This window comes from Artemia franciscana, chromosome 7 (genome assembly GCF_032884065.1).
Source record: "Artemia franciscana chromosome 7, ASM3288406v1, whole genome shotgun sequence".
Lineage (NCBI taxonomy): Eukaryota > Metazoa > Arthropoda > Branchiopoda > Anostraca > Artemiidae > Artemia > Artemia franciscana.
This window is the reverse complement of record NC_088869.1, coordinates 56,008,978-56,024,284: the sequence shown is the minus strand read 5'-3', so window position 1 is coordinate 56,024,284 and position 15,307 is coordinate 56,008,978. Positions and strand designations below refer to the sequence as shown.

The window sequence follows — 15,307 nt, the reverse complement described above, 5'->3', positions numbered from 1 at the left end:
TCAATCAGACAAAAGATGTGTGTAATGTTGGACCATTGCAGGGAATAAAGCGATCAAAATGGCTACATAAATCCCGGACCAGACCCCAAAGCAACCCGCTTCAACTCAGATTTCTACAGTGGAAATATTATGGACGTTCCAAGAACTTGTTGAACCAATAATGATAAGGTCCAGACATTTTGATAAAACTACTGAATGTTAGGACGATATCATCCCTGATTGACGCTATGCACCTTCAAGTTTTATAGTGTAACCGCTTTGTATTTCACATAATCCAGCTATTGATTAATACATTCCTCAGCCCTTCAGACCCATCCCCTCTTGATATGTCTTTGGTATTATAAATTGTTATATTAGGGACCTTGTCCACGATATTCTGTTCCAAAATTATTTATTATCTTCGGTACTTGAAAAAAAAACTGTTTTGACGCGATATTGTCTTGACGTAGTACAGCATATCAACAGACTTCTATCTAAAAGCTCTCTCTTTTAAGTTTGAACACCTTTGCTCCGTGTATAGCTACGCTCTTGACAATCTTCATTTTGTAGCTCTGTATATCTATCCTTAGGCTTTTAGCAAGGGAAACCGGCTCAAAATGATAAAAGTTTTGTCATGTTGAACGAAGCAAAGTTCGTGGGAAACTAAAAGAGCTGTACATTATAGCTTTGTATTTAATTGCTGATTTCGGAACCTCTTACACATGACAAGATCGCGATTTGCTCGTGCCCATAATCTCTCCTTGTCCATTTTTTTTAAGATGCTTAAACCACAGAATTAAATCATGTAAACATTGTCTTTTTTGGCAGAAAATGCCTTAATTCGTTTTATTACGATTTGTGAATTGAAAAGTGGTTTTATCATTTACATAATGATGATTTGGTTTTGTTTATGTGCATGAAAGTCATCAATTTATGTAAATATAGTTTATCTTCGTGAAAAAAAACAATATTATGTAATCAAACAGGTAGTTCAATGACGGTAATTTGATCATCACCAAATACAAAATTGATTCCACTATTCAACTTTAGCAGTCTTATTACGCACTACTTATGTTTCTAGTAGAATATATACATTGTTTCAAGAAATGAGTTTGTTTTAAGGAAATGACTACATTCAAGCTGAATTCTTTCAGCATTTACTCTTACTACCATATCAACGCTAATCGAGAAATTTTTTCGACGAGAGTAACACCTATTATATCAAAATACAAGCCACGGGAGGGGGGATTTTCGCTAAAACTGATATTAGCTGCAGACCCTCCCCTTCTGCACAAAGTGTAGCAAGACTATATTTTTTTTATTAAAAAAATCGGTTTTCCAAGTTTTCGCAAAATTTTCTGCCAAAAAAGACAATGTTTACATGATTTAATTCTGTGGTTTCAGCATCTTAAAAAATCTATTTTCACTAAAAACAAAAGTTCGCATTTTGACTCCTTCTCTCACTGTAAAAGAATAAAACCTGCTGCGTCATTGGCGCTTTACTGAAAACTATATGTGTCTTGAACAGTCTTGGAACATAAAAATAAAATAGCTTTGGATTTTGCCTGAAAATGCACTTAAAAAACAAAAAATCTTCCAAGGCAAATTCTATTCCCACTTTGAGGTTCATGCTTCGTGTTTGCATAATCAGAAATTTATAAACAGAAAGTATTGCGTATATGAAGGGTGTTGCTCCTCCGCAACACCTCGCTCTTAACACTAAAGTTTTTTTTAGAAAGCAACATCTTATTGTTCTAAATAAACGATCATGATTCGTTCTGAGGGAATTAGGACAAAATTCAAACCTTAGCATAAAGAGCGAGGTACTGAGGAGGAGCAACCCTACACATACGTAATAATTTCTGTTCGCTTTAAGTTTTAATGTTGCTCCTTGCCTTCAGTTGAATTTTTTTTAAATTTATTTTCTGATCGTCTTCAAATATGCCAGGAAATCAGGCTACACCTCCACAGTAAAATTCCGCCTCCCCAGGGATTTATTTTCTAGACAATTCAATCCTGGTGAAAATATACCTCGGAGAATTACTCTTAACATCTCCATGCGTAAAATTGATACGCCAAAGTGAAAGCAAGATACGAGAAGAATTTCGTATAGGAATTCTGGCAAATTTCCCCTGAAAAATTCACCTTCTAGAAACTTCCCTCCTCATGGAAAATCATACGAGCAGAAAATTTGCCCCCATCACCCGCAAAATGTATGCATACTTACCAATAACAAATACTATGAGTAAACAATAAGCAAATTTTGTTACTTAAAGACCTTTCCAAAGGGGCTGTGGGCAAGGCCGTATCCAGGCGTTATAAGAGGTGTGAACCCCTCCCCCCAATGTTCGTCTGACTAGTAAAAATGTGACAAAAATGGTCATATACAACTTTTTATGTATTTTAGATTTTTTGTGTACCCCCCCCCCCTGAAAAAATCCTTTTGTAAAACCCCCTCGAAAAAAATCTTGGACACGACCCTAGCTGTGGGGGGAATGATATCTTCTAAGACATAGTTTTACGGCTTTTCAACGATGCTGAACAAAATGACTTTCTTGAAATTTTGATTGGACGATTTTCAGTAAAAAGGGGCGTGGGAGGGGGCCTAGTTGTCTCCCAATCTTTTTGGTCACTTAAATAGCGCACTAAAAAATAAGTTTTGGTTACTATTGAGCCGGGTCACTCCTTACTTATAGTTGTTACCACGAACTGTTTAATGCTAGGTATATTTTTGTAAACCATATAATATAATACCATATACTAATATGATGATATAAAAACTGAATCAGTAAGCATTGATTCTCGGTATAATAAAAGATCAGTTAGTCGTGTCAATTCAAACCGAGTCAATGGATAGGCTGTGGCAGTAGCCACATGTAGAATTTGTTCCGAATCAAAATTTTAAATGGTAATCTCATTTTCCCTCCACCTTTTTGGTTTTTTCTTCGTGTTTAGTTTTTATTTTTGAGTAATCTGTAAGGCTGTTTTATTCTTTGATCACTTTTGAGCGCTGAAGATAAATTGGTAAAAGTCCTTGCTGAAAAATCTGTCGAAATAATTGCATCTCAAGATTTTTACCACCCCCCCCCCCCCGACTATGAAAATACCTTTTTTGCATTTTCCATTAAGGAATAACTTTTTGGTATTTTGATTGAGAAAAAAGTTGCTCCCTAGATTTTGGAAAATATAACCCCCTTATATTTTCTTCAATTAACGCCCCAATAAGTATTCCTCTTCTTATCTAGCCTTCCCACTACAACTTGGCTCTTATGTAATACTTAGCCCACCTGCACAAAGTTGCTAGCAGTTACCTGGACAGTACAGCATAAATCAGTACAGTACCGTACTGATTAAATTTCTTCCTTAACCTTCATTCGTCTCTCTCTCTCTCTCTCTCTTTAATTTTTTTTTAACCCTATTATATTCTGACCTTGGTTTCCTATACTCAACAAACCAGTGCAAATTCAGTTCCCGATCCATTCTTTTTTTACCCAAATCCTACTTCTCAGTGCAGCCTAATCAGTAAAGTTGAAGTGAGACTTTTACTTTGGAATTGGAGATCAAGTCTATTTTTTTTTTCTTTTATGCTAAAAGGACTTTACTGTCAAGTGATGAATTGTGCCTAAGTCCCGGTAACTTTTTTTTTTATCTGGACTGATCGAAAGTATTCTAAATTCATTAACTTCCCCTGGTATGGGATGTTTGTCTCCTGGCTTGTAAGTTTAAAGCATGTTGGACAGTAAAAATATACTCTAGAGCTTACCCCGTTTTCGTCAAAGTATTTAGAGAAAGAAATTTAGAAAAAGATGTTTTCCAAAAAAAAGGCATATTAAAATCTAAGACAAGGATTTTTTTTCAATAATCCAAACTTAAAACGGCCAATAATTACTATCAATGAATACATGAAACGAAAAAAAACAAACATCAATTAAAATATTACCCCTCCCCTTCCCATTGAACAAATCCTCCTTTGGAAAATGCCCCCTAGCTGAAAATATGGTTGTCCAAATTTGAATATTTTATTTGAGTTCTTTTATTTTTAATTTAGTTCAGAAATGCTAAGGAAAGTGAAAAAAGAGGAATTAATGTGTAAGTCTAGCCCCCTCCAAGATAATTGTTCTTCTCATGGAAGATTCTCCCGACCCCCCCCCCCCCATAAGAAAACTCCCACGCGAAAATGTTTTATGTTTCAGAATACCAAACACTATCCGTAAGCAATGCATTTTAATACCAAAACATCTCAGTTCTCATGAGCCTTCGGATAAAAACAGAACACGCTCTAAGGGAGAGACGAGAGGAGGATCTCCCCTAATCCCCAGGCAATTCTAGTCTTTTTTATAAGTCAAAAGTGATTGAATACCAACCAACCGGAAGGGTTGTTTTTCGGTGGAGATTTTTCACGGGGTATTTTGCGCGAGGTGGTAGTTTCAGGGGGTTTTTCCACATGTCTTTTTACCGGCGGGGCTGGTTTTCCTCCAATCACTTTTGACTTTTAAAAAGGGCACTAAAACTTTAATTTCCAATCGAATAATAAAACGTGATTAATAACCGTGATTTTAAAAAAACACAGTCCCCAGGGCAAGGGCTGTATGTTATAGCGAGTAACCCATTGATAAAATTTAGGGTTTTTATAGAAGGGATAGTCGTATAAACTTTGGAGGTTCCTCATCCGATTGCATGTGATCAAAATTTAGAAAAATACCCCTAAATGAATCCGATCAAAATTAAGAAAAAACTGTTTGTTCAAAATAGTCTAAAGTTCAAATAACCATACTTCTGGGCTTAACCATCCCATAAATGCGAGTTTAGGGCCCAAGCTATTGACTGTGCCCAGTGGAGGTGACAACGGGTTATATTTGTGAGGAAAAAAGCTCAAGAGGGGAATCAAAAAGTTGTCTGTTTTGATAGTAATACGACACAAAAGTCTTCTCTCCCAAGCTTTAAAAGTAAGAGCTTACCATTGGCAGCTCCCACTCCATAGCCTCCATCTTTTTGTAAGGCTAGGTTTTTATCATACTACTTGCACAGGATTGACAATAACGACTACTGGATTTTGACATTTGTTGCTTTTTTAATGTATTTGACCACTTGCCCCGTTTGAATTGTGATCCAACTATTAGTTGCATAATGCATGTTGACCTTGTCATTAAGTAAATGAAATAAGAATAATTATGTAAATAAACTATAACCAACTGATAGGATATTAGATTAGTAAGATATTCTGTTATATGCCTTAAAGTACCAGGGACATCGAATTTAAAATCTGATTGTTTTAGCTGATTAATTTGGAAACTTACAGAACCACCTAGGCTATGCATAAAAGAAGAAGAAGAATTGAGAGTTCAATTTATATGAAAAACGCCTTTAAATGCAGCTATTGGTAGTACTAGTCACAAAAAAACGTGGATGAAAAATCGGCAAAAAATAAATTAGACAACAATCAGCTGAATATGATGTGGTTTCCCTTGGAAGATGTAGTAGCCATTAGAACTCAAAATATTGTTAAGTTTAACTAATTTGTTTTTCTCTTTTATTTTCACGGTTCGTCGTGGACAAGTTACAAAAATGCGTTACTCCTCTTAAAATTTCATAATTTTCAGACTTCCAATAGAAAATTTTGGAAAAAATAGTTTCCAGGAATCGCTTGAAGTGGCGTCAATTCACAAAAATGCTAGAGGTGGCAGGAGCACAGTATATTTTTCAGAGAATAGTTTTTTTTGTATACTTGTCTGTTATAGCGCCGACCATTCAAGTTATTCATCCATTTTTGAACAGGTTTCTTTCGTTAGTATCTGTCAGCTTAGCGTGAGACAAGACAAAAACAAGTGACATAATAGATGGGAGGTATATAAGTTGGGCTATATGATTGCAAATTTACGGTGGGGGGTTGTTAAATTATTTGGACAGTGTAAAGTTAGAGAACAATTCTTACTTCATAATATGCAGAATAATTGTACACAGCACATTTTGCATCCAGACCCATTATACTTATCTCCGCCCTGATGTGCAAATCTATAACAAAAATGTGTTCAATATTTGTATGATACTTATTTATATTTCACTAGGATAAACCTAACTTCACTTCTTGAGTAGTCGGCGCTATAACAGACAAATACCGTTTTTTATGATAAATAGGGAGCAAATGTGACTTCTCTTGAAAGCCTTCCCTCGCTGCACTTTCCTAGTCAATAAGCCTACGATGAGTTTAGGACTCAAAACTGTTCTGATTTTGATGTCCTTGATACTTTCAATACTCTGTAATGAGTGTTTTTGTTACTATTGTTACTGTAATTTTCTGTATTTATTTTTATTATAACGAAAAACCTATATTGCCTAAAATTTGTGTAAAGGGTAATTAAAAAATTATTTAAGGTTTTCTTTCTAAAAAGAGTATTTTTAGGGTACTCTAACACTCACTACTTAGCTCCTACCCTATCTTTATTTTCACTTTTTTTTATTGCCAGGATTGCCACTAAGTGTGCTGGCACATTTGTTTTGGGGGGGTGGGGGCAGACGCTAAAATTGCAGTCGTGGTTGGGTGACAGGAAATAAATTTCAGCATATTTTTTCGTAGGAATAAGTTTTTTTTTTATTTTTAGGAAAAAACTTTTAAATAAAAGAGCCATTAAATTGCTTGTAAAATGAGGCAAAATACAGTAAATTTTAAACGACAAGGTTTTATGGCAACGGGATCAATTTATTTAATAAAGAATATATTTAATTATTATGTATTTAATCTTAAAAGAAAATCAAACTCAAACCAAAATTACAGAAAGATTTATTGATTTGGTAGATTGTAACACATGTAGACTTGTCTTAATGCAATTTCCTACGACTAAGAATAGTTTCCAGAAGGAGTAGAGATACTCAAAAATCCTCCTGCCTGCATAGATACCAGGTTTTGATTTTATAACGGCGATATAAAATGTATCTCTTTCATAACAGGACAGTTCTCCCCCTCAACTTAAATCTCTTATATATTCAGGTATTAAAACAAATGATAGCGAAGGAAAAAGAAAATTTAAACTTAACTATCCAGCTGTCAAATTGATCCTCTTTCTTTTCCCAAACAGGTTGGAACATGGGTAAATTCATAAGAAATAAATAATTTTGGATATATATTGGCATATTAGGAGGGTTTTGGCGGTAAAATATAGTGGAAGAATATCCAATATCTATTAACTGCAAATTTCCTGCATACTATGAAGTAATGATTGTTTTTATAACGAGTTTCCTTCCCAATATACCCAATTCTGTCCTTTTATCCAAAGAATAGTTATCTATTGGTTTTCAAAGTCAATTCTGGTTAAATTAAACACCCAGACTAGCGTTAGATTAACCAGTACGTATCTGTTAGCCAGTACACACCCGAGAATTTGGATCTACAGGCATGAGTCTGAAAAAATTGAGACGCCTGGGAGATAGACGGGATATATATAATATGGGTTGTATATTTGTCCATTAGGGGGTGCGTGGCCGGGGACAAAGTATAGCGGAGCTGCACGCAAAATGTAACTTAACCTAACCAAAATACCAACTAAATATTTATTAAAATATAGCAACAGTGCAGTTTTCCACTGAGCCGAAGCCAATTGTCTGCGTATACAAACAGCAATAAACCTGTTTTTATAACCGGTATAAACCGGATTTTACTGTCTTTAAACCAGGTTTTATAAATACAAATTATCGAGTGTGTACGGGCTAAAAACTTAAGTAGACTACCAACTTAATTTTTTCACTGAATACACAAAAGTATTTTTCAGTAAAGTATACCTCAGAACATTTTCTTTCAAGGTCCAAGGGGACAAAGAAACAAAGAAGGGGGTAGCCCATTCTATAATTTACAATTGATACCTGAATATTGATACTTGACTTTTCAATAATCGAAAATTAACTCACTTTGACAGCTTCTACTTTTTTTGTAGTTAGAATATTTTTAACTAGCAGCTGTTCATAATTCCATTGAAAAACAACACACTTTAGCTTGTAACCTAAGATTATCTTCAGGTATTAAGTTAGGGAGGGAGCGGGTAAACATTTAAACTGGAAGCAGGGGCATCCATAAGGGGGGCAGAGGGAAGCTCCAGTACCCCTCTGGCTAAATGATACTGCCTTATATTTTTATATTTTTGTTTTGAGATTTCTATAATACAGCATTGGAGGTGATGATTAGAGCAGGTAGGCCCACTCCCTAAAATTCAGCTTATGGGCGCTCATGACTGGCAGGGAGCGCTATTGCGCTGCCTAAAATCTAAAATTACTATTGAGAAAATATCAAAATTGTTACTTTTCTATAAAAGAAGTTTATTGTGCAAGATTATCAAAAGATGTTTCATTTGAATGTACATAAAAGGTAAGGTAAAGGATACGGCATTAGACTTTACAGTCCTTACCGGCGGTGCTGATCTCCGTTTCTTGGCCCTTCAGCCAGGAAGTGCAATGGGGAGTTGGGGGCCAGCCATCCTGTGCTTTCGCACACCCTTCCTGTTTACCTTCCCCAGATTTCTCCAGGTACCATTTAGAGCTGGGTCGACTCTGGCTAAGCTTACAGGATCACACCACTGACCCCCGTCCCAAGCCGAAGAATTGGGTACACCGGGATTCGAACCCGTGTCCTCTCAGACAAAGGATCCCTTTTCTTTCATTAAGACACTTTTCTTTTAAATCGATGTTGTCTAGGGTGAATGAAGAAACTGTTGCTTTCAATCTAACCGATTATGGGGGGGGGTGTATCAGCCCCCTTATTTCGAAAACTAATTTTTAAGTCCATGAAAATACATCTTTTTTGGTATCTTTACTGAAAAACAATCAAAATTAACAGAAATACCGGAAAAAATTCCCTGAATTTTAAATACCGTGCACATCTCCTCCCTCTTGGTTCTTATTTCCCATTTTTACATATTTTAACACATTCAGTGACAATTTAGTTTTCATATTGTAAATCCGGGAATATTATATTGACAGGCTAAGAAACTGATTTTATTTTATAGCTCAATTGTCACTTAAAATTGAAAATTTCTCCCACGTAGTTTAGATTAGCGATATTTGCGGAAATGATTTTTTAAGGCATAGTAACGAAACGGCCAAAGAGATCGAAACCATTTTTTATGAAAATGAAAATCACAAGTTGAGCACTTCTCAAATGACTGAAATAAACAATAGACAATTTTTGTTAAAGGTATAGGTAATAATTCATGTTTGTTTTAAGTTTTAATGCTGTTCCTTACTTTCAGTTTTAAAAAAGTTGTTTTTTATTTATAAAAACCACAAGCCGAAGACATATAATATATTTGGTTTATTATCACATAAAAATCATAGTTATGAAGCTGCTTAAGGTAAAATTAATGCTAAGATTGACTGGAAAAAAATCATTGCTTATATCGGCCATTATTTAACAAAATTCGGATTTTAGTGTAAAGAGCAAGCTATTGACGAATGGCGAACTTCCTCATATACGCAATATGAAGGGGTTCACCCCCTCGTTAATACCTCGCTCTTTATGCTAAAGTTAAAATTTTGCTCCAATTCTTTAAGAATGACCCCTGAATCACAAAAGCCGTTTAATTAGAATAAGAATGACTCCTGAATAACAAAAGCCATTTAATTAGAGTAAATAGGTTTTTTTGAAATTGCTAAAAGTACTTTAGCGTCAATAGCGAGGCATTGACGAGGGGACAAACCCCTTCATATACGTAATAAATTCTGTTCGTTTTAAGTTTCAACGTTGCTCCGTAGTTTCAGTTGAAAAAAACTTGCTTTTTTTAATTTCTGATTGTTTTTTAAATGATGCTGGGAAATCCAGCGCCCCCTTCATGGAAGTTCTCTTCCCCCATGAAAAGTTATTCCATGTAAAGATCATCCCACGTAACCCTCTCCCCCGACCTCCTCCCAGAAAAAAACCTAAAAACGTCTGTATACTTCCCAGTAACCGATACTATCGATTATTACTATCAGGAACTGTAGGGGATTAAGTCGTCCTCAAAGACATAGTTATTAAATGTTTCGACTATTCTCAACAAAATGGCTATCTCAAAATTTCGATCCGATGCCTTTGGGAAAGAATGAACGCGGGAGGGGGCCTAGTTGCCCTCCAGTTTTTTAGTCGCTTAAAAAGGGCACAATAAATTTTAATTTCAGTTTGAATGAGCTCTCTTGCAAAATTCTTGGACTACTGGGTCAACACGATCACCCATGAAAAAAAAAAACAAACAAACAAATAAACACGCATCCGTGATCTTTCTTCTGGCAAAAAGTTCAAAATTCTACATTTGCGCAGATAAGAGCTCGAAACCCCTACAGTAGAGTTCTTAGATACGCTGAATCTGATGGTGTGATTTTGATTTTGATGGTGTGAATTTGATGGTTGATGATTCTGATAATCTGAGTATTATATGCCTTTTAGGGGATGTCTCCCCCTTTTTTCGAAAATAAAGCAATTTTTCTCAGGCTTGTAACTATTGATCGGTAGAACTAAACTTGATGAAACTTCCATATCTAAAATCAGCATAAAAATTTAATTCTTTTGATGTATCTATTGGTATCAAAATTCCATGTTTTAGAGTTTTGGTTACTATTGAGCCGGATCAGGTGCTAATTGGGGATCAGGGGATACAAATTACATGAAAGTTGGAATAAATAGGAAAATCTAAAAATATCAGTATTTCTGCGCCAACCCCCTCTAAATACGTCCCTAAGTAGCTTGAAAATTATTTTGTGGGGATAAGGGCATAAAAAATCAAACAAATAGGTTAATGACATTAAAATACCCAAGAGGTTAAAGACAATTTACGCATTTCTTGAGACATCAGGGGCCAATCCTTACCATTGTTAAGTTGTGTGGAACACCAGTTTAAAGTGCTGGAGAAAACACAGTTATTAAGTGTTTACATATTGCAACCTGACCATATTACGTAATTTCTACCTTAATGAATTTGGCTTATAGACGCCACCTTTAAATCGTAATTAGAAATATAAAACTAAAATGAAAAATCTTGCAACACGAAAACACAAATTAATTCATATCATTTTACCTCGACTTGTGTTTTCGGTTTTTTATCAGAAAGCGAGGGAGATGTACCCCCTATAGTGGTCTCGTCATGACTTGGTGTCTATAGGCATGTTTATACCGTCAGAATTGTTACTAGAAATTTTCTGCCACCGTGTAGAAACATGACTGTGAACTAGCAACCTATTAACAATCAGTGGGTATTGGTCTGTTATAATAATTGGGAGAAAAATATAAAATTGCTGAATCCATAAATAACGATCTAAAAATATTTCAAGAATGCAATATACAACTGGAAAAAACACGGTTTCTGTCCGTAAATATCACATCACTCTTTAAATTTTGCTCCCAAATCCATCATTGATTCGAATTGTCGCATAATCTCATTAAGAACACCAATAAAATTTTTTAGGGTGGCTGAAACGGGCCTAATATTTCTAGTAATTTGATGATCCTTTTTTTTATAGATGGCATTAAAAAAAATTCTATAAAAGTGAGGCGTTTTAGTATGAAATTCTTCCTCTGGAGAATGTACCTCGTTTCTTCCACATTTTCCCTCCGGTCGATTCGTTCATCTGTCTTCCAAAAGAGAAGAGTGGTTCCTTCCCCTTGCTACTCCATGGAAACCGAATGTTCGTCTAATCAATAGAACATATCAGATTGAAAAAGAAAAAGGCACAATTTTATGGTATGTGACAAATATAAAATTTGAGATAGATTTTGTGTATTATTTCTTGTTAAATTTGTTTATTTATCATTTGTGATAACGGTAATCTTTGCAGTTATGAGCACTTAAAGTATCAATAGTATGTGTTGGGAATTATTCAATGTACTGTGTTTCAGAATTATCTTGTCAGCTTCATTTCGATGGAAAAAGGTATAAGAGACAATAATTAGTCTGAACAAACCTATAATTCATAAGAATCTTCTTTTGCTTGATTTATAAGAGAAGTTCCCCCCCCCCCTTCATTGGTTCGAATTGAGGGGGCTAAAGCCATTTCCAGTGCCAAATGTGCTGTCAGAACTTTTTCTCAGGGGAGGGGAGCTAGTACTACAACGATTTTATTATTATCGGGAATGAGATAGGATTTCTCCCCCTTTCCCTACTAAAGCATTTTAAAATGGACATCTTCTCATTTCTCGAGGAAAGACACGCTTCTACGACCCCTCCTCGAGGAACTAAGTATCTGGTGGCCGGTGTTTACCCCCGGGCAATATCCCCCCCCCGCGGAAAAGACCTCCCCGGAAAATAACCGCCGAAAATACCCCCACCCCGGAAAATACCTTCCCCCAAACAGAAAACATTCTCCGTAAAATACCCCCCCCCCCTGGAAAATACCTCAGTGGAAAATTCCCCTCGGAATACACCACCACACGCTGCTGGATGGTCTTCAATCACTTTGGACTTAAATCAAAGACCTTGAACTCACGATTTCTAATCTAATAAGCACATTCCGAAGTTTTTGCATCCATGAGCTGGAGGTACGGATGAGGAAGGGGCAGCCCTCCTTCTATACAGTATAATTTCTACTCTTTTTGGGGTTTCGCATTACTGTCTACTTTCATATAACAGCGTAGACCAGAAGTATCCCCAGAAACCATTATGGAATAGATATCAATTTCACATTTTTCATGTATTTTTCACAGTTTCTTTTTTATCACCCCTCTACGAAAATACCCTCGCTTCCCACTCAAACAGAATCCTGGTTAGGGCCCAGGGGATTATCCATCCAACTCTACGTCAACCTCTAATTAGAATTATAACTAATTCTGAAATTATGGTCAATGAGATGGGTCTATGAGAGCTGGGATGTTTTGACATGAAAATGCACACTTTAAGATATCTCTCTCCTTCCCTAGCTACAAAATAATCAGGGAGCCCCATTGTGGAAGTTTAAATGCTTTTTAAAGTTTTGTAATTTGTCCATTATTTACAGAAAGCATTTTTTATTGGGAAACATGCGGACATTTTTCGCGGGAGAGTTTTGTATAGGGGGGTATGCAATTAGCATGAATAGGGCTCATTACCCCCATGCCTTCTCAAGACCAGAACATAATCTGCACTTTACTTAAAACAAAATACAACTTTAACATTTTCATTTTTTTGACTATAATTAAATAAAAAAAAAACTAATTTTTTTAGCTGAAAGTAAGGAGCGACATTAAAACTTAAAACGAACAGAAATTACTCCGTATATGAAATGAGTTGTCCCCTCCACAATCCCTCGCTCTTTACGCTAAAGCTTAAATTGTTTTAAAAAGTAGAATTGTGGCAAAGAGTCAAACTTTAGCGTAAAGAGCGAGGGGTTGTGGAGGGGACAACTCATTTCATATACGGAGTAATTTCTGTTCGTTTTAAGTTTTAATGTCGCTCCTTACTTTCAGCTAAAAAAATTAGTTTTTTTTTATTTAATTTCTGAACGTTTTTGAATTAATGCATGTTTGGTTTTGGCTCTCCGCACATAAAGTATTAAAATGAAATTTGTATATTAATTCTTTTTTTGGCTAAATGGCTTTCTCTTAGTTTTGATCAGACGATTTTGAGAAATAAGGGGTGGAGAAGGAGGCCTAGTTGCCCTCCAATTTTTCGGTTACTTAAAAAGGCAACTAGAACTTTTAATTTTTAATGAACGTTTTTATTAGTAAAAAATATACGTAACTTAAGAATTAACTTACGTAACAAACTTTCATAACCTTATATTTTTATTATGTATACGAGGGGGTTTGTACCCTCGTTAATACCTCGCTCTTTAAACTAAATCTTAAGTTTTGTCCCAATTCTTTAAGAATGACCCCTGAATCAGAAAGGCCGTAGAATAAATAGTTGAAATTACTAAAAATACTTTAGCATAAAGAGCAAGGTATTTATCTCCTCCTAAATACCTCGCTCTTTATGCTAAAGTATTTTTAGAACCCCTCATATGCGTAATAATCTCTGTTCGTTTTAAGTTTCAATGCTACTTCTTCCTTTCATTTGAAAAAACGTTTTCATGTTTATTTTTCATTGTTTTCTTATAGTAATGCTAGAGAATCCTGCGCCCTTGTCATTGAATTTTTCTTCCCCCATGACAGATTCCTCCAAGGAAAGATCCTCCAACATAGCCCCCCCAGCCCCACCCCCAAACAAAATAAAATCCCCCTAAAAACGTCTGTACACTTCCCAATAACCATTACTATATGTAAACACTGGTCAAAGTTTGTAACTTGCAGCCCCTCCCCCAGGGACTGTGAGGGAGTAAGTCATCCCCAAAGACATAGTTATTGTGGTTTTCGACTATGCTGAACAAAATGGCTATCTCAAAATTTTGATCCGTTGACTTTGGGAAAAAAATGAGCGTGGGAGGGGGCCTAGATGCCCTCCAATTTTTTTGGTAACTTAAAAAGGGCACTAGAACTTTTCATTTCCGTTAGAATGAGCCCTCTTGCGACATTCTAGGACCACTTGGTCGATACGATGACCCCTGGGGAAAAGAAAAAAAAAAAAAAAAAAAAAAAAAAAAAAACAAACAAATAAACACGCACCCGTGATTTGTCTTCTGGCAAAAAATACAAAATTCCACATTTTTGTAGGTAGGAGCTTGAAACTTCTACAGTAGGGTTCTTGTGTCCACTTTTAGGGGGTGTTTCCCCCTATTTTCCTAAATAAGGCAAATTTTCTCAGGCTCGTAACTTTTGATGGGTAAGACTAAACTTGATGAAACTTATATATTTAAAATCAGCATCAAAATGCGATTCTTTTGATGTAGCTATTGATATCAAAGTTCAATTTTTTAGAGTTTTGGTTACTATTGAGCCGGGTCGCTCCTTACTACAGTTCGTTACCACGAACTGTTTGATAAATAAGGAATCATTAAGACTTTAAGGAATACATATCAGTATATGTATATTAAACCGACAATCCACGGTTACTTATTATTATTATTTTTTTATTTTTTTAGTGAAGCACAAATTTCGTTCTGGCCTTGAGAAGCCATTGGGGTTGTCAGCCCTACTCCTGAAAATTTTTGCTCGTTCTGAGTTTAACCAGGTTATCCATTGTAATATCTGTTCGATTTGGTTTCATTTATTTATTAATGGTGATTTGTGGTAGTTTTACACTTGAAAGATCGGAAGAATTAACTCGTAGAATTTGACAACGCTTTCATCCGTACAAACTTGAACAATAACAATGTGTTGGTTCCCACTGTCCTTTCAAAAGAGCGCTAAATCTTCTTAAATTATTCGGTGCCATTTGTCTTTAGCTTAATTTTGATGATTTTTTGCCTACATTTATTTTTCTTGTTTTTCTCTCATTTTTTTTTAAGTTCTTCTAACCGCGTGTGT

At 35.5% G+C, this 15,307-nt stretch overlaps 1 protein-coding gene across 1 annotated transcript in view; it reads left to right on the top strand.

Annotated features, from left to right (window-relative positions):
- Positions 1–11,795: 11,795 nt before the first annotated feature.
- Positions 11,796–15,307, top strand: part of LOC136029486 (SANT and BTB domain regulator of class switch recombination-like) — an 84,350-nt gene continuing 80,838 nt past the window's right edge. The window contains exon 1 of the mRNA XM_065707915.1: positions 11,796–11,861. The gene's annotated coding sequence lies outside the window, so the exon portion shown is untranslated. The remainder of the gene's footprint in view (positions 11,862–15,307) is intronic.